The sequence below is a fragment of the Callorhinus ursinus genome, unplaced genomic scaffold (genome assembly GCF_003265705.2).
Source record: "Callorhinus ursinus isolate GAN/ISIS: 27379988/994484 unplaced genomic scaffold, GSC_fseal_2.0 scaffold21, whole genome shotgun sequence".
Lineage (NCBI taxonomy): Eukaryota > Metazoa > Chordata > Mammalia > Carnivora > Otariidae > Callorhinus > Callorhinus ursinus.
In genome coordinates this window covers 10,052,747-10,073,225 of record NW_027397083.1, presented here as the reverse complement: position 1 = coordinate 10,073,225, position 20,479 = coordinate 10,052,747, and the positions used below count along the sequence as shown (strand labels likewise).

Below are 20,479 nucleotides of genomic sequence, written 5' to 3'. Positions count from 1 at the left end.
TTTTAGGATCAAAATTAGGGTAAAGGAGGAAGTGGAAAACAAAACTGCATTGAAATCTTAGTTATTAAAATATTACATATAAGTATTGCTAAAATGTATTGGCACACACTAGAAATTATACCTGTTGCTTTCTATTTGATGTCATTTGGTCTTTTCCTATGATGTAGGCACTGTTATCCCTATTTTATAGATTAAGAAATGAAATTAGGCAGATTAAATAGTTTTCAGAAGGCCATGTACCTAATATATAGCAGAGCCAGGATTCAAACTCATGGCTTGTGGGTCCAACACTCAAATTGTTCTCACTTTATTATTCTGTCAGGAAAGATTACTGAGTCTGGCAAGATTACCGAGTCAGCTAAAATTAGATATCTCAGACTCATTGAACAAATAGGTTTCCTGTGCTTGATCTTTTCTTTCAGTTCTGACATTTTGATCTTTTCAGAGTCAGAACATCTCAACTGGTATATTTTCAACCTTTCTTTTTTTTCAAGTTTTTAAATTACTTTATTTAATCGAACCTCAACATTTCTTTTCCTTTGTTTTCTTTTCTTTCCTCTTTCTTTCTTTCTTGCTTTTTTTTTGTTACAGAGATTGTTTTAATCAAATTAGAAATCCACTCCTGACAGTTTTATTATATTTTTCTATTAATAGTATGACTCTTTGGTTAATTCATTACCTACTAGATTTCCACTGGGCACCTTTTAATAAATTCTGGAAATTCCCAAGCAAAAGTAAACTACTAGTGACAATTCCCCAAAGTTAATAGATTCTTAAAAAAAATACTTATTACCACATTTTTTTGTATTTGTGTATTATTTTGTGTATTAATTAGGTGTATTTCCAAAATTGGCAGTATAATATAGACAGATAAATATACTTAATTATACCATCTGTCCAATAATACTTCAGTATAAACACTTTGAGCACTACACTCAAAGTTATTCTCAGAGGCAGAGGTGGGTTTCCACAGGCACGGGTTTCTAATATATGTTCATGTGGGCAGCAGATGTGTGTTCCTGCCATTGCATGATGATGTCTGAAAAGTCTTCCTTCTGACTCTGAGAAGGAAATCGAAGAGAATGATTCATTCTTTTCACTGGGTATGGGGAGGATTGAGTCATCTCAAGGAGAACTACATTAATAGTCAAACACTGATTAAAACAGAGAAAACTTTTTTTATCTGTTTAGGGAGTTCCCATTAGAGTTTTCAAATCCTATCTATCTAACTCAAGTGATTCTGAACATATGTCAAAGGGATTAAAATTCAGGGACATTTATCAAACAGAAAAACTACAGGAGTGAATCATGTCATGTGGCAGTAAGTAAGGATATCCAAATGGTCCCTCAAGTGTTTTCAGCACTTAGATCTAGCATCAACAATATCTTGAAAGATCCAGTTGTGTTGGGAACAAGGAGAACGTAACAGGAAATTCTTGTGCTTGAGAATCAGACTGACCTGGCGCAGATTTCAGTGCATCTACTGAGCAGTCATTTGACTTTGGCTGATTTTGTTAATCCTCACTGAGCTGGCTCTTATCTGCAATGCAGAGGCAAGAATACCAATCTCGGGGTGCCTGGGTGGCTCAGTCGTTAGGCGTCCGCCTTCGGCTCGGGTCATGGTCCCAGGGTCCTGGCATCGAGCCCTGCATCGGGCTCCCTGCTCAGCAGGAAGTCTGCTTCCCCCTCTGCCTGCAGCTCCCCCTGCTTCTGCTCTCTCTCTCTGACAAGTAAAATAAAGAAAAAATCTTTTTAAAAAATGTCCCATTCAGGGAGCCTGGGTGGCTCAGTCGTTAAGCGTCTGCCTTCAGCTCAGGTCATGATCCCAGGATCCTGGGATCAAGCCCCGCATCTGGGCTCCCTGCTCAGCGGGAAGCCTGCTTCTCCCTCTCCCACTCCCCCTGCTTGTGTTCCCTCTTTCGCTGTGTCTCTCTCTGTCAAATAAACGAATAAAATCTTAAAAAAAAAAAAAAGAATATCAATCTTGCAAGAGTATTGTGAAGATAAATGATATAGCTATAAAATAACTTAGCGAGTCTGTTCAATGACACTAGGCCATCCTCTTTCCCAACTAGTGCTTCTGGGAGACTGCGAGATACTCTAGGCACTCCAAAGGAAATTCAAATTAGCAATTATGTGCCATTATCATCCCTTCCATTTTTCCCCCCATTCTTATTCTTTGTTTTCTTCACTTTTATTTTAATGATATCAGATGTGCCAAAGTCTCAGTATAACACTTCAGTCTCTTTGAAGCAAAAATGTTATATAAATGTAATATTACCACATTGGTAATATTAGCAAAGTGTCTCTTACCAGATGGGGCTTAACAGCTAGTCTTTAAATTGGAAAGCCCACATATATAATTCTTTTTTTTTATTCAAACAAATTTTTTTATTATGTTATGTTAATCACCATACATTATCATTCGTTTTTGCTGTAGTGTTCCATGATTCATTGTTTGCATGTAACACCCAGTGCTCCATGCAGAACGTGCCCTCCCTAATACTCATCACCAGGCTAACCCATCCCCCCACCCCCTCCCCTCTAGAACCCTCAGTTTGTTTCTCAGAGTCCATCGTCTCTCATGGTTCATATATAATTCTAATGTAGTTTCTTTGTTTGGGTTAATCATTCTAGAAATCCCTTAAGTTCCATTGGGTTCATTAAACTCTTCTATATGATCATGTCATATATATTTATGTCTGCTGACTTACTGATTTAATTCAATGTGCATTTTATAATGATGTGCTGATTACTCAGCAATATCTGAGGTAGCTTGGATATTGTTATTGGTATACTTTTTGTTTCAACATATAATTCTGCATCTGACTGCAAGATGAAGAGCTGGAGAAATAAAAACCAAAAACATAAATTGGCCCTTTTAAAATTCTTATTCTCTCTCCCAGCTCTCCTCAGTTCTTATATCTGTATCTATATCATCTATATCTATATCATCTATATCTATATCAATCTATATCTATACAATAAAACCATCTAATAATACTAAAAAAAGATTTCTGGTCTGGTTTTGAATGAGTGACTCTTCCTAATAAAATATCCCCATTTCCTGATAGAGTTATTCATTAAAAGAGGTAAAGAATTTGATTCAGATATCCCTAGATTTCCTGGGACATTTGTCACTTTCTTCTGGCACTTAACTGGCAGGAATTACAAAACAGTGACCTAGGGATGGATGCAGATATATGTTCCTTTCATTCTGTATCCATAGCACCTTTGCTTAACTCTTCAGGAGAAAAAAACAATTTTTTTTTCTAAAGAGTTCATTAGTTTTCCCCTTGTTTCAATTTCTAACACTTTACTCCCTTAGTAGGGGGATAAATATATAGAAGCAAACTCAAGGTCATTTATTTCCACAAAGGGGATATTTTTCCCAAGGCTAAGGTCATATTTGGATCAAAATGAATACTGCATGTGTCAGAAAAATGTATCAGGGAGCAAATTAGTGTAATTTTTACTAGCAGCAACAGCGGTAGTCCAAGCTGAATGAATACATTCTCTCTTTTTACTGAAGTAACTTTGTAAATGGCTGGTATAATATTTGCATTTATTGTCCTTTTGAATGCTGACCTTCAAGTCTGCAGTTGGACTGGCTTGCTGTTGGCAGCATTTTGTTTTTTAAAGGCTCTTTTGAGGCTAGGTTAATTTCCACCGAGATTTCCTTTTGCCTGAAACATTCCATCTCATTTTACCTCCTATGCTTGGTGCTCATTACAGCATGATTGACTCAAGGATGAAATATGGCAGCTCATAAATGTATTTTTTTATCCCCTAATAAACCTCCTCAACCCTTGATCTGATTTTATACATATAGTAAAATATGCATTGAGAGAAATAGCCTACCTGAGTGTTGCTGACTTATTTAACCTGCATTTGAAAAGAGAGAGTGCTTTTCCCAATTGGGCACATTCTTATCTAATAAAATGGGTGAAAAGAGGTGGCCCAGGTAAGACGTATTATCAGGCTACTTGTCTCTTGATCCTCTGGTAATTCCTTGGGGCCTTTCAAAGTGTGACACCTCTTTTAAAGAAGAAATTATGTCAAGTTCAATTGCCCTGCTTTTATTGAGCTCATGGCACCCATAAGTACACTATAAAAGTCTTATGGGCTGATGTGGCCAGCTACAAAATCTATTACCTGGGCCAGGAAACTGGACATTCAGGTTATGCTGGGAGGTATGAAAACTTTGTGAAGATATTCTTCCCAATAGCCCTTCCCAAAACTCACAAGCTCTCATTCAGAATAACATGAGAGGCTACAATTTTTGTGGGAGAAAGAATTCACTGGGAGCCTGATGCCATTGCTGGCAATTTTATATTTGAGTGAGACAGGATTGTTGTGTATGTAACAGACCAGACAAGGAACACCCAGGTACCACATTCCAAGGCCTGCAGCCTGCATTTTATTAACATACTAATAGCAATCTGCTAATGGGACCAGATGGGAGGCAATTTGAATTGGTCCTAGAGAATTGTTCAGATTGGCCAAATAAATTCAGTGTGCACATTGGATCAGGTTGAGACTTAGTTGCACCACCAAATCTAATTTTGTGGTTTTGGCTTTGGGTCAATCCTACCTATACCCCGAGATTCCTTGATGTTCAAACGACAAGGTACTGCAGAGTCCAGAGTTCAGCCTCTCCCCATTTCTTGGGTGACCAAGAGTTGCTCAACATGTTTACTTTGTGTTTTTATTCATATCTTCATTTGTCATGCATTCATTCTAGCACTGTCCTTCAATTTCTTAGGGCATGAGAGAGGAGAGCTGTAGTTTTTTGTTTTGTTGTGTGTTTTGTTTTTTCCTTGAGATATACTTTGAGCCCTCGCAACTAGATGTGAACAAAAGGAGAAAGAAAGAATGAGGCATCTATTATTTAGTAAGCCAAAGGTATACAGGCGAGAATTCAGAGCTATAGGAGGATTTTTGAAAGGGGAGATAAATCAAAGATCCCAGCAGGCACATTAAACATGGGAGACATTGCTGGGGCCACAGAAAGCAAAGTGGAAGAGACATTTAGGGCATCGAGAAAAGACACTCTGTCCCACTGTGAATAGAGCAGGGCATCACCGATTCCATTCTGTACCCCATGACGGCTTAACCCCAATTTTTTTAAAAATACTGGGGGGGGAGGGGAGAGGTTAGTCATCAAAAACTCATAAGGGGATTAGTAGGGGGAAAATGGTCTTCCCCCATGTACTGAATGTGTATAAATTATCTCATATATACCTCAAAAACATCCTTTAATTTTATATCACTGTTAAGCCTATTTTAAATATTTAGGAAGAAAGGGATTGATTTACTTGTCCAAGATTTTGCCTTGTAAGCAACAGAGTTGGTATTTTAATCCAAGTGGAGTAATATCTTACCCTAAGCTCAAGTCATTGGTAATAATCATCACTCTACCTGCCTTGCCAACATCCTGAATACAGACATCCAAGGACGAGAAGGTAGGGTCACCTGACAAAACCTATCAGACTGAGCCACACTGCTGGGCTCTGTATTTCACTAACATTTACCTCCTGGTACTTCAGCAGAACCTTGTTATATGTGGTTGGGACAGGTGCAGAATTAGGAGAAGGATGTCTCCAGCCATGCAGGTGAGCAGGGAATAGGATGAGAGGAAAGAAAGGATCTTTCCATCAATATTTGCTGGCTTATAGAGTGTCGGAGATAGAAGTCACCCCTAGTGCAATGTTCCAGCTCAGGGTCATTATATTTTGCCAGGATCAAAGAATCCCAAATAACAATTTATAATTGCATCAATGAGCATTTATAATTTATGCCTCTATTTATAGGGAGTTATCACAAGGCTAAAATATCCACTCTGATCTTATGGCTGACATGTTGAAAAATCAAAACACATCAGCTCATGCCATGAATAATCTCTGTGTAAACAGTAAAGCAAATAACCTTTGATTAGTATGGCTGGCATTAATTTAGACATCACACTTCTGTCAATGTTTAGCTGTACAAGACAGTTACAGAAGCATCAAGCATGTCTCTTTAAATAAAACAAGGAATTCAGCTAAATCTTGAGTGTTAAGCTAAATTACCTGAATCCAAAATAGACTTCTGATCTGTTGATCCCCAGCTCAAATGTTATTCAGAATATCCTAAACTTGTAATTATCTCTCTAAGGCTAGGATCCCTGTGAATAGGAAACTTGAAAAATCAGTTGTTTCTCACAGCTTGAAATCTATCTAGACTACCTGATGAAAATCCACGATATGTAATAGCTAACTTTTTTTTAAGCACTTACTGTGTGCTGGGGGATCTATTAATTATGTCATCTAATCTTCCTGATCTACCTTAGAAGGAAAATTAAAGGTCTAATATATAGTTAAATAAACTGAATTGAGGTTTGGAAAGTTTAGAAACTACCAAAATTTTCAGAGGAAGGGGATTGTAGAGAAGAACCTAGTGCCTGACTCTGCCTGAGTCTAGAGTTCATGAGGGGAGCCCTTGTATAATAAAACAGACTTCCGTGTGACCGATGTCAGAAAAATGTCACTTTCACTTGTGAAAACCCAGACCTCTTTCACACTATATGGAAATGGCCTCCTTGCCTCTTTGGAGCTGTTTGCTCCTTGAGGGCAGAGATTTTTATCTCTCCTCTATTTCAATTATCAGTACAATTCCTGGCTCATGTTAACCCTCAAGAAATAGTTGTTGAAAATATGTGAGCAAATGACAAGCTTTGTTCATTTGTTTTTGATGTTCACCAGACTGAAACTTTTCAACTTTTATGCCATTCACAAAGCTGATCTATGCAGAAAGATCTACACCTACTTAATATTCCCAAATAGAACAACTCACTTTTATCAAGTGCCGCTTTTAGTACTTTATACATATTATTTCATTTAAGCATCAAAACAACCCTGTAATATACCACTGTCATCCCCACTTTGAGATAAGGTGAGGGAACTGAGGCAAAGTTAAGCAATTTTTCTAGGGCCATGGAGTGAGAAATTGAAAAGGAATAGTATTTGAACTCAGTCCACCTATTTTTTGAGCCTCCATACACAACTACTGCATGATAATTCCCCTGAAAGCTCAAACTACAGTTGATAGACTGCCCCAGTATTGCAAACTCCCTGTTATCACTAGTCAAATGTTGACAAATATTGCATCTGAAGTCACAAAACTTATCACCACTTATTCTATCTTAGTAGGAGCAGTAAAAAATAGTAAATAAATGATAAAATAGTTACCCAAATGAGCTGAAGACATATGTGCCACAAAAGCCTGCCTGCAAATGTTTGTAGCAGATTTATTCACAATTTCCCCAAATTGGAAGCAACGAAGATGTTCTTCAATAGGTGAATGGATAAAGGAACTGTGGCACACCCATACAATGGGTATTATTTAGTGAGAAAAAGAAATGAGCTATCAAGCCATAGAAAGGCATAGAGGAAACTTAAATGCATATTGCTAAGTGAAAGGAGCCAATCTGAAAGGCCTTAAGTTTATGATTCCCAAATACATGACATTCTGGAAAAGACAAAACTGTAGAGCCAGTGAAAACATCAGTGGTTGCTAGGTGTTCAGGGGAGGAGGGGGTGGGGGGGATGAATAGTTGGAACACAGAACAGAAAACTTTTAGGGCAGTGAAACTATTCTGTGTGATACTCTGTAATGGCAGAAATATAATATTACACACTAACCCATAAAACTTAAAAATAATGAACCTCAACATTAACTATAAACTTTAGGCGATGATAATGTATAAATATTTGTTCACCAATTGTCACCAATCATAAAAAGGGTACCATGCTAATGGAAAATATTAGCAATAGACGATGTGTGGGGGTTGGCACATGAGATCTCTTTGTTTATTTTGCACAATTTTTCTGTAAACCTAAAACTCCCCTGAAAAATAAAGTCTAAGAAATTTTTAAAATAAAGGAATTAATTTAAAAATTAAAGTCACAAACCATTTAGGTAGTCTAGAGCACTTTTGAGGATATGGACCTTTTGTCTGATAATGTTAAAGCAGGAGTTTCCAGCAGCTCTCGTCATAAATACCTGATTATATTCTTGTTACTTTAAATGTTCAGGTTTAGAAAACAAATGTGAAAAATGCAGCATCTACATTTATTGCCCTGAAATCATACCCAGAAGAAGCAAACCAAAGTGATGAAAACAATGATTTGTTGAATATCTACTATGCACCAAGCTCTCCTGAGAGATAAAAATAAATTGTCTTCAGCACAATTCCAGGACATGCACAATTTGCTTAGTGCTCACACAATGTCAGGCTGTGTGCTCTATGCTAGGATAGACGCCTAGTTTTTGTCCTGGAGAATCTAGCCATCAGAGATAGAAAGTAGATACCAGTAAATAACCCACTATAGCCACTAGGCAGGTGATTAAAATGAAGGTGTGCATAAAGCGCTGTAATAGTAGAGAACAAAGCTCTCATAGGGCACAGAGCCTTGCTAGAGAGATAAGACCGAGTGAGGAAGATAAAATACAAAGACAGGGTGCAATCCAGTGGCAGACTATACAGCGCTCATACTTGCCATGCCTAGTCAGTTCAACAGGGGTTGGAATGTTCCATGGATAAATGAAAGCATAAACTTTATAGTAATATGGATGTTTTATCACCTCGTATATATTATGTATGACACTTATCTTGAACAGAATAATTTCATTACACATTTTATATAGATTTAGATAGTTAATTCAAAAACATTTTGCTTTAAAATATCCAGATTAGAAAAAGGGATTTTCTTAAGAGATATTGAGGATGGGGAAACTGAAATGAATATTGACACTTCAAAAATGCATTTTGCCTTGATTCCCCCCACTAATCTTTCAGCCCTAGCTCTCTTCTGAATGAATGATTTAACAGATGGAATCCAAGCCAGGAAGGAAAAAAAAAAAAAAAGCCCGTGTAATAATTCTTCGGAAAGAAAAAAGACAACGATAGTAGAAGATAGCAGTGTATTTAATTTCAGAATATGTGAACATTAACTCTGAACCTCTAGCAATACCAAAAAGAGACCCAAAGGGTAACATTATAACCCAAAGTGAAAAAAAATTGCAATGTTGATTAATAAGACAGGACGCAATGGCCGTTTAGTGAATCCTACACCGTACCTGTCTCAAAGGATTGGAATTATGGGAGTTCAGGGCTATGACCCCAAACCAAAGCTTCCAGAACAAGGGACTTTATGGGATTTGATTAGGTAGTCTCCAGATAAATTACAGGCAAACTAAAGTCAAATGTTATTTCTGTACAGGCACTTAGCCACAGGATCTAGAGTCACGACATGACTCCTATAGGAAAGAGGAAAAACAGCACCAGAGACCTAACCTGCATTTGTATTTTAAATTGCCCTACCATAGGCAAGACCGCAAAGAGTAGGAAGGGGATAAAGTTAGGGCAGAATGGAGGGAGAGAAGAGATAAAAATGGAAGTGAGGGAAAAAAATGAACAATCTTGTATGAATGGGGTTGGAAATATATATGGAAGAAAATGGAGTGACAGCAACGCGGTAGTTCAAGACCCCATTGTTTCAGGCTCCTGGAAGTTCTGAGGATGAGAGGACCGTGAAAGATAAAAACGTTAGAAAATAAAGTTACCCTGTGGGTAGTCACGTCCCAATCTGCTGGAGGAAGAACACAGCTCTTGTTTATATGCTCCTAATGAATCTTCCTGGCAGAATAACCTTTTCTTCCTAAGGGAACAGGGCAGCCTACTGACCTTCAGTTAAGGATTATCTTCAAGGGGCTAGGGCAAGTGTGTAACCTGGTGACAGCCTGGGGCTGAAGAGCTGGTGAGCTCTCTTCTGAGAGCTACTTGTTCCTTTTCCTCCATCATAGATGCTTTCTGAAGCAAGCTGTCAATAGCTGACGTCAGATCTCTGCTCAGTCCTTTTCTGACACTCAGACAAAATAACCAGCTGGACCAACCCACAAGGTGACCTCCTTGATCCATCCTGAGTCTAGGTTCACTTGCCACCTCTCACATCTCAAAAGATACTCTGCCTTTCATAGCCCACCTTCTTGACCTTGTGACCAGGAGATATACGGCAGGAAGAGAATAGAAGAGGCACAGAAAAAAAGAGAGAGAAGGAAAGGAGGGAACAATGGGAGAGGCAGAGGGGATCATGGTTTATTACATTTTGGCAATTTTTCATGTTCTCAATGGGTTTTACCATTACCCAAAGTCAGAGAAATATACACATTATATGAAACTGATTAGGGGAAATTTAATTTTATACTGTATTTATTTCTTTTTTCAATATGTCCCCCAACCACCATGAAGTTTTCCTGATTATCCAACTCTGGATCTAAAGAGACTTATTTTGTTTTTCCCTTATTCATCTATTGAAGGTCTATAATGATATGATACAGATAGATTGACAAAATTCACAATTATCTTGAAAGAAAGCGACCTCAGGCTCTTCATCAATGGTATGTTCTAAGATCTAAAGTGCATTTAGTCAGGGAATCCTTCTTCTATTCATTTAAATACCTTATATTGCAAGACAGCCCTTTGCATAGATATTTGGTAATAATCCTTTAGCATTGCTTGTTTGAAATTACCTATATGAATTGTGACAGTAACCCTGGGCCCCTACTTTTTTTTTTTAAGATTTTATTTATTTATTTGACAGAGAGAGACAGCTAGAGAGGGAACACAAGCAGGGGAAGTGGGAGAGGGAGAAGCAGGCTCCCCGCCAAGCAGGGAGCCCGATGCGGGGCTTGATCCCAGGACCCTGGGACCATGACCCAAGCTGAAGGCAGACGCTTAATGACTGAGCCACCCAGGCGCCCCCTGGGCCCCTCCTTTGTGAAATCCTGTGCTACAGAGGATGACTTAGCCATCCAGTTTCTTCTGGTGTCTTCATAATGTTTTCTCAATACTGGCGCCTGTGCCAATCACCTTTACTTAACTAGATAGCAGAAAGGAGAAGAATTGGAGTTCAGTATCAAAGCCAAGAAAATCTTGGGGCACCTGGGTGGCTCAGATGGTTAAGGGTCTGTCTTCGGCTTGGGTCATGATCTCAGGGTCCTGGGCTCAAGCCCCAGGTTGGGCTCCCAGCTCAGTGGGGAGTCTGCTTCTCCTTCTCCCTCTGCCTCTCCTACTTGTGCTCTGTCTCTGTCTCTCTCTCAAATGAATAAATCTTTAAAAAAAGCCAAGAAAATCTGAACATATATCCAGTGCTGCATTCTAGAAAAAGCAGGGAATTGGGATCAAAGCCCTGTTTTGGGGTTTCAGCAGGTCGCATAGATACTGATTAACTTCTTGAGTCTATGTTTTCTAAAAACTGGATTCAAGCATAAGTTTTCAATTGCCTAAGAATTCTCTGATGTGTTTATTAAGATACAGATTTCTGGGACCAATGCCCAGATATTTTGTCCACATGGTCTTAGGGCCCTGGAATAGGGGTCCGATCTCATGCTCTGCTGGAAGAGTGTTTTGTTAACACAGCATCTACAGGGTTGTCCTAAAGTACATCAAAGTCTATGAAGGAGTTGCTCACCCTATAGCATAGGATTTGTTTCTGGTCCTACTCTGATTTTTTTTTTCTTGTTGATTAATACACTTCAGAGACCTTTGTTTTGAAATCTCTGATTGATTTCATTAAGCATACTCATTTTTACTATTTCCTTCCCCATTTTCTCTATCAGATTCTTTACTTCTAAGGAAATGTAATACTTCTGCTTCCCCAGGGCCTAATGACCCTTCTATTTTTATATTTAAAATAAAGATTTGTTTGTGGCCTTATAAGTGCCCTTCCATTGCCTTCAGAGGGGTTCTTTTAATTACTCAAATTAAAAGAACTTGGAATGTATAAGGGTTGGTGAGGGAGAGGAATTAGAGGGATTTTATACAGATAGAAATACAGATATATACCAAAATATTAGAGAGGGAAGAGAATATTTGGTGGAGAAACACAGCAATAAAAATGGACATTTATTTCTCATATTATAGTTAGTGATATGTGCTAAGTGCTCATCCTTTTAACAGGAAAAAAATAGAAGACAAAGAAACAAAATCTGAGACATGATTTTGTTAGTAAATCTTTCACTTGCCTTTTGTCACATAACTTTAGGAGTCTATATGCGGACACATTCCAATGACCTCAAGATCATTTATGATTTGTTGACAATGAAAAAACAAAATAGAAATATAAAGTTCCCTAGAGGGCCTTCTATTTCAGTTATAATGCATTTCAATGTTCTGTATAATACAAGTATTAATAAGATGTAGATGCTTTTCTCATATTGATACAGGAATCAGGCATAGAATCAACACAAATATATTAGGAAAATAATAACCTGAGCTTTAACATTCTGTAAATTGAAAATATACTTCAAATCTAAAAGATATCCTTGCTGGGATTTTATTGGGCTTGGCATTTAGATTAACTCAATCCCATGTACCATAGGATTTTGATATCCTGTGATTTATAACATGGATTTAAAAGATCAGGACAATTTATCATCCCCAACCCAAACTCTGGAAACATTTCAACTAGATATAATTTAAAAAGAGGTTTTATCTTCTAATCTCAGTGTGACAGAGAGTGTTCATAATGTTTTGATGATGAGGTGCAGAAAAATTTTAACTTCAAAAAAATGAATTCAGGAAATAGTGTAATTAAGCAAAACATATGGGATGATATAATATTACTGGCACTCATCCTAGAAATCAATTTTAAGTTAAGTAAAAGCAAAGAAAGTAAAAGAGCTCTGCTATAAGAAAGAAAAACAAACACAACTTTTAAAGAACTTAGACACTGACGAAATGTATAGCTCTGAGTAATGGAAACTTCTGGACCAACACCATCACCTCTCCTGGTTAGTAAATAAAAATTAGAATAAAGTCTCCATTGCCCCTCTTTTGTCCAAGGATAACCATTGACAAGTTGGAAGGTCAGGAAATATTTGGTGGGTAAAGGCGTGTCTCAGACGAGGAAACTTCATTCGTGAGGACAGAGAGCTGAGAGCGATGCCTGACTCTATGGAGAATGAAATATAGCTGTGTCTGGCTGGACCCAGTTTTCCAGTGACATCTGATAGCAGACTGAGAATGGGAAGGATGCAGCCAGTACAGTGAAAGGTATAGCAACCTAAAATGTCAGACATATCAGAAAGAATTTTTAGGAATTAAAATTTAAAATAAAATTCAAATATTTAAACTTTAAGTGTGGACAACTTTGTAGGAAAATAAGCATTTCTATACAGTTATGGTAGGAAAATAACTTAGTTTTTCTAGGACCCAATTTTGTAATTTGTATTGCGATAACTTATGACACTATAATTTTTCTCTTGGAAAATATAATGCAATAATTAAAATGTGTATATAGATTTAATTGTAAGGATGATCGTCAGAAGGGTGTCTATAATATGGAAGAGTTGGAACTAGCATGAATTTCCAAAAAGATGTTATTTTTTGAATAGTTGTGGTACTTTAATGCAATTATAGACTGTAGCGTGATTATAATGATTTTGTAGAAGCTTATTTTTTTCTTAGACATTTTGGTTAGTGGAGATAAAAAAGATGGCTTAGCGCTATAAAGAATATGGTATAATTTTGAATAAAAGAAAAAAATAAATACTATGCATGAGAAAGTATTCAGAAGAGTATAAACCAGCCTATTTTTACTACATTTATAGCACATGTCAGAAGCTGAGAAAATGTTTACTTGTACATTGTCCATTTCACCAATTAGAATAGAATCTCTTTGAGTTCAGAGACCATGCTTACCTGGGTCACCACTATACTCCACTGTCTAGTATGGTACATACTATGAGAGCAATAAACTTTGTTGTTGTTTTTTTATGTAAATGTTGACTAAACCCCTGCTGAGCAAGTGAAGAAACCCAACAGTGATGTATCTAATCATAAAAACTTATGGCTAAAACTCTGATTCTTTCTGTTTTCTTATTTCTGATTGTTTCTGTCCTCTGACTTGTTTCACACAGTGAAATATTACATGCTGCAGAGAGAAAAGCATCACAGTCAAGCCAAGGACCAGGTTAAAACAAGCTTAAGTATACAGGTCAAGACTCGGGTGAAGGGGGATGAGAAGCACCTGAGTACTTGGTTCTGACACCACATTATTAAAATCAACATTAATACACAAATAGCATCATAAAAATAAGGGAGATTTTAAAAATGGTCCACTAATCAGTCATCTCAACAAAGCGGCAACAATTCGAGATCATCCTTGGTGTTGATGGTTGTATTTCATTGAAGTATAAAATAAGTTCTAAGCCGATCTCCTGCACACATTGAAACTGCTACTGAACATTAAGTCTGACAGATAACCCTCGAATTAATACATTGGTGAAAAGATATTTTTTAAATTGAAATGATACCTTTTAAAAAAATATTTATTTATTTATTTTAGAGACAGAGAGTGCAGAGGGTAGGGGTAGAGGGAGAGGGAGAGAGAATCTTAAGCAGGCTCTGTGCTGAGCGTGGAGCCCCCTCCAGGGCTGGATCCCACGACGCTGAGCTGAAACCAAAAGTCTGATGCTTAACTGACTGCACCACCCAGACACCCCTTGAAATGATATCTTAATAGACATCCTAAGGAATGAAATTTCTGAATTAGAATCACATACTAAAACAGATCAGAGTGTATTCAGAGGGCGATAGCCAGGATGGGAGGGGATTAACAGGCACAGCCAACAGTTTGCGTTAGAAGTGACAATGGTAATATCATGTGCTAAAGGCTTTCTCTGTCAACCAATTTTTCACTAGTAATGAAAGTGAAATGGAACCATCACAAACTTTCATATCATATGAATAATAACTGGAGGCACTGGGGCAGTTTAGTCTATAAGACTATACGAAAACACCCAGAAGGGGCATTTCATCACTTCAAATACACAGCACACTGACATATAGAAGACATTTTAGGCTTTCAAAAAATATGGCAACAAAGGAGAAAATTAAGACCAGTGGTGGGAATCCCAAGAAAACTGCTTGGAGTTCATTTCCAGGAATAAGTTCTAATAGTTGGAGAGACAGATGCAATGTATTCAATTTTCCTGCACTTTTACAGAAAACAAAAAAATAAATACTGGTATATCTTTCTCCACAGGTTGAGAGGAAGCCCCTCAAGGGGAAAAATGTGATTTTCTGATTGCCTTGTGATTTCTTTAGACATAGCAGAGTTCCTGGCACACTGGAAACCTGCAGCAACTGTGTGAGGCTAGGCATGAACTGAGATTTTCCCATCACTGGGTTGTTCCTGCAGGAAAGGTTGCAACATCATCTAGTGCCAAGTCTTCATGATTCAAAAAGTAGAAGTTCCATTTTCTATAAATATCTCACCAAGTTCTCTAAATAGTTGTTTTCTTCCACTTGGTATTCTCAGAATTATTTTAAAATTGTATTTAAAGTTTGTGTGTGTGTGTGTGTGTGTGTGTGTGTGTGTGTGTGTGTGTGTGTGTGTAGCTACTTAGGACAATTATTAGATTTTACTATAATTTATTTAATCATGCCACTTCACAGGTCAAAGTCTTTTAATGCCTCCTCATTACTCACTGTATAAAAGCCTATTTCACTGCCATTTGGGATGCATTCTCTGCCTACCTCTCCAGTTCCATTTCTTGCTATTCTTCCCCCTCCCCAACACTGATGAACCTCCAGACATTCTGAATGTCTGTCTCTTGTTAAAATGTTTCATGCTTTCTTGCCATCACGCTTTTACTGGTGTTACTTTAACTGTGAAGAGTAATCATTGCTTTCCCCGTTTCTCTAACTCCTACGCTTTGGTGTGGGTATCACTTCTTTCTAAAATCTTCACTGATTTCAAAATCTGGATTCAGAGCTCCGATAGCATCTGATACTTCCCATGTCCCACAATATAGTGGCTCAGGCTTCTTAATTTTCTTTCTCCCCTACCAAATTATAAATTCCAGGAGGATAAATATCATGTCAATCTTCTTTATTGAATAAATTTAACATATAACATCATGTAGGTTTAAAGTATACGGTGTGTTACTTTGATACGTTTACATATTTTAATGTGATTGCCAGTGAAGTCATATTTATCACATTACATAACAATGGTACAATATTATTGTCTGTATTCATTATACTGTGCTTTAGATCTCTATGACTTATTTACTGGCTAGTTAGAAGTGTGTACCCTTAAATACCTTTAATCTTATTCCTTTCCACTATTCCCTGGTAACCACCATTTTACTCTCTGCTTTTTATAGGATAATCATTTTTAAATTCCACATATAAGTGATACCACACATTCTTATCTTTCTGACTTATTTCACCTAGCATAATGTGTTTAAGGTCCATCAATGTTGTTGCAAATGGGAGACTTATCTTTTTAAATGTTATATATCCATTAATGCCTATACATACCAAGTGTTCAATAAATATTTGTTAATAAACAACTGATTGCTAGCTATTTGCAAGGCATGAATCAATGAGCTCACAGAAGTCTGAGTCTGTGTTTTCTCTTTCAACCTCATGCTCTAGCACAGGAAGCAATCCACACGGTGAGAGGGATTAGATTTAATTATTTTTTTAAAAAATTGTTTTTCCTGATGTATTTCTTAGATCCTGGCATCAGTATGCAGTCAATCTCTCTCTCTCTCCCCCCCAGCCCCCTCCCTACACACAAACAGTAAGCTCTTATCTGACCACAAACATCTGTGTTTGCTGGGAGAACACAGTATAGACAGGGCATTCACCTGAAATGTTATATTGACAAAACAGTCTGTCATCCTGTGTCTACTTTGAATACACTAATAGATATGCAGGATGTGGTCCACAGAACCATGTGGCTTATTTTGGCTATCACTTACCCTTTGAGTACCTTTGGTAATTGGCTGTGTTGACAGAAGCAGCCAACATTTTGTATTAGAGGTTCCAGTGGGTGTATCACATGTTGATTGCTTTCTCTGTCAATTCATTCTGGTTACCCGGTAATGAAATTGAAATGAAACTATCACAAATCAGTAGCTCATCAAAACTAAAGCAAGACAGCCTATTTCTTCTGACCGGGGAATATATCACGTGCGTGTGTTTTACTCTCTATAGCCCAGTGCACATGCACATTTCCTGGAAGGAAGGGGAAACATAATGGGATAAAAAGTGTGTAAAATAGTCTTCAGTATATGAAAACTATGTGTATAAATCCACAATCTGATAATTTATAAGGAATTATAGCCAAAGCCATTTTGTGTGCATTCACATGTATGTCTGTGTGTGTGTGTTTTGTTGGATTTGGTATCTGTATCAGTCTGTATATAATATACATGAAATATCACATTTCTCCTGAAATAAAGAGTTGTACCTCTGTGGCCTTCAGACAAAGGGAAGAGGGCCTGCAGAAAAATGGAGACATGGGTAGGGAGCATGAAAGTGAAGGAAATTCAGGTAAACCATTTGAGAAGAGAACACTGAACAGAAATCACAGTCAGTATTCTCTTCTCACAGCCAGGACTGAAGGAATCTTCCTTTTTCGGACCCCAGTGGCAAATTGAATTTCACTGTGTGTTTACACTCTGCCCTTTTTGTCTCTATTTGTCAGTGTAATAAAAGTTGGTATCATATACTGCCGTGATTGTCTGAAAAATATTTATCCTAGATGTTTCAATAAAAGTTCATATTTTTAGAGTATTTGTTATTTGTTGTTTTCAGAATGATTTATTTGGCCTTTATAACTACCCTGTAGAATTGGCCAGGCAGGTATGTTTTATTCCCCTTTTTAGAGGAAGAAACTAAGACTTATGACTACAGGGTTTACTAATGACAAATGGAACCAGAATCCATATCTCCTGACCCGGTTCAATACTCTGGCTATTAATTTTCTAGAGGATACATATAGCATCTAGAAATGTTTCTATGGATTCACTTGGACAATTGTCAAATTAGGAGCATAAAACCTTCTTCACTATATCAAAATAGCTAACACAAATGTGTTCATTTATATTTATCCTCCCCAAAACAATAATCAATCCAAGACCATTCCAAATGAGTCTGAGAGCTGATGTACATTCAAGGGGGAAAAGAAAGAACTAACATTTTTGTGGAGAATCTATTACAGCCTGGGTTCAATATCAGGCAAGTCAGAGAATAAGAAGTTTGGCCCAATAGTTGGTAGAAGGCAGATCTGTAATGACAAAGCCAATTCTATCACAACGCATTACGTGCAGTCTGCTTACAATTGTCTGGGCAGAAAGTATTTCTGCAATTTTGGGCTGATTATAGAGAACTAATTTATTATTTAGTTGGAAATAACATGGCCCTAGTCATATTTATGATGAAGTCGAACTTGGTTGTGAGTTATAGTTTGTATGGTTTGATGATTTGAAAATATGCCTACAATTTCTAGGTGTTATTTTCTTCCTATAAAATGAGTAATTTGAATAAGATTATTCACGTTATTTATTCTAGCTCTAAAGTCACATCATGTGGTTTTATTTTTTATTGTTTTAATTCTGGTATAGTTAACATACAGTTTTATATTCGTTTCAGGTGTACAATATAATGATTCAATAATTCTATATATTACACAGTCTTCACTATAAGTGTGCTCTTTAATCCCCTTTGTCTATTTCACCCATCCCCCACCCCCCTTCTGGTAACCATCTGTTTGTTCTCTATAGTTAAGAGTCTGTTTCTTGGTTTACCCCTCTGCCTTCTTATTTTATTTTGCTCATTTGCTTTGTTTCTTAAATTCCACATATGAGTGAAATCATATGGTATTTATCTTTCTCTGACTTATTTCACTTAGCATTATACTCTCTAGCTCCAACATGCCCTTGTAAATGGCAAGATTTCATTCTTTTTTATGGCTGAATAACATTCCATTGTATGTATGTATGTGTGTGTGAGTGTGTGTATATATCTGTATCATCTATATCTATATATCTATATATATCACTTCTTTTTTATCCACTCATCTATCTATGGACACTTGGGCTGTCTCCATAATATGGCTATTATAAATAATCCTGCAATAAATATAGGAGTGCATGTATACCTTTGAATTAGTTTTTTTTTTTTTTTTTGGGGGGGGGGGGTAAATACCCAGTAGTGCCATTACTGGCTTATAGGGTAGTTCTATTTTTAACATTTTGAGGAACCTCCATACTGTTTTTCGTAGTGGCCGCACCAGTTTGCATTCCCACCAACAGCGCTTGAGAGTTCCTTTTTCTTCACTTCCTCACTAACACTTGTTTCTTGTGTTTTTGATTTTAGCCTTTCTAATAGGTGTGTGGTGATATCTCATTGTGGTTTTGATTTGCATTTCCCTGATGATGAGAGATGTTGAACATCTTTTCATATGTCTGTTGGCCCATCATATGATTTTTTTGCAGCTCCTAGCCTCTGGGACACAGTGTAAACTGTGTGATTATGGCAATATGTGTTTCCACAGAAGCTCTTATTATAATTAAGCAGGGATTTAAATGTTAACTTTAGGCAAACCAAATTAGCTAGTCAAAAATTTATAGTTAAAGTTACTAATGAGGTCACAAATATAACCCAGGAAATAATCATCTTCGATATACTTCTCCAAGTCATGATGAACAGTAAAGAAAACGTTTCAAAACTCTCACTTATCTAGTTTTTTAAAATTGAAAGTAATACAGAAAATATCATTTATGTGCTAAGACAGACACACTAATTCCTATACATAACAATAATAAACATAATAAAAAATAAGGACAATGTGGCATATTACAATTGGACTATCAGTGGCAAAATTTGGAATCATTTATCAGTAAAATAGAAAAAAAAAAAGAATAAAGACTTTAGCTACTCCAATTATTTATGGCTTTTATGCCTCACCTATTTGAAAGAGAGCAGATCCTACCATCCAAGTGTCAAAATGGACTTTTGTTTATACTACCAGAAGCAAAATACTAATCAGTTAGTATCATAAGTCTTAGAGAGGAAAAGAACACTGGGGCTAATCAAGCATAATCTCTAAAGACATAGAAAAGAGAAGTCCAAGGAGATGAGGTGATGCCTCAAATCTTACAGAATTGACTTCCAGAAAGAAACTCCACACTCTGAATCACTAAAATTCAAGACTAGTGGATTTTTTTCTATTACACTGTGTGCATAGTTTTATCTAGCAGGTTAACAGATTTCTTGCAATAATAACCATCAAGATTTTCATGGCTCCCTCCTCTACTAACTGGATGTGGCCAGGTGCCTTGTTTTGCACAATGAGACCAACACAGGGCACAAGCAGATTCTTTACAAGTGCTTGTGCATAGGGGCATTTCTATTTTTTTTTTTTTGTGCTCCTAGAATCTGCTGGCACCGTGTGAATAAGCCCAAGTTAATCTGCTTGCTGATGGCAAACTGAGGCCAAGATGTCATTGTCATACCACTTCATAAGCAGTCACTCCCAGAAGCCTAGGTCGCCCAAAGGTGGTCTATGATACATGAGTCCACCTGAGCTTAGCAGAATATGGCTTAGCTAAGGTTTGCCCAATTGACCCATACAAT

At 37.1% G+C, this 20,479-nt stretch overlaps 1 protein-coding gene across 5 annotated transcripts in view; it reads right to left on the bottom strand.

Moving 5' to 3' along the window:
* Positions 1 to 20,479, bottom strand: part of LRRC4C (leucine rich repeat containing 4C) — a 1,189,131-nt gene that overhangs the window by 251,109 nt on the left and 917,543 nt on the right. Inside the window, exon 1 of one of the 5 annotated variants that reach the window (XM_073904736.1) lies at positions 1,460 to 1,602. The exons of the other annotated variants lie outside the window; for them this stretch is intronic. The gene's annotated coding sequence lies outside the window, so the exon portion shown is untranslated. Of the gene's footprint in view, positions 1 to 1,459; positions 1,603 to 20,479 lie in introns of those variants that run through there. 5 annotated transcript variants of the gene reach the window in all.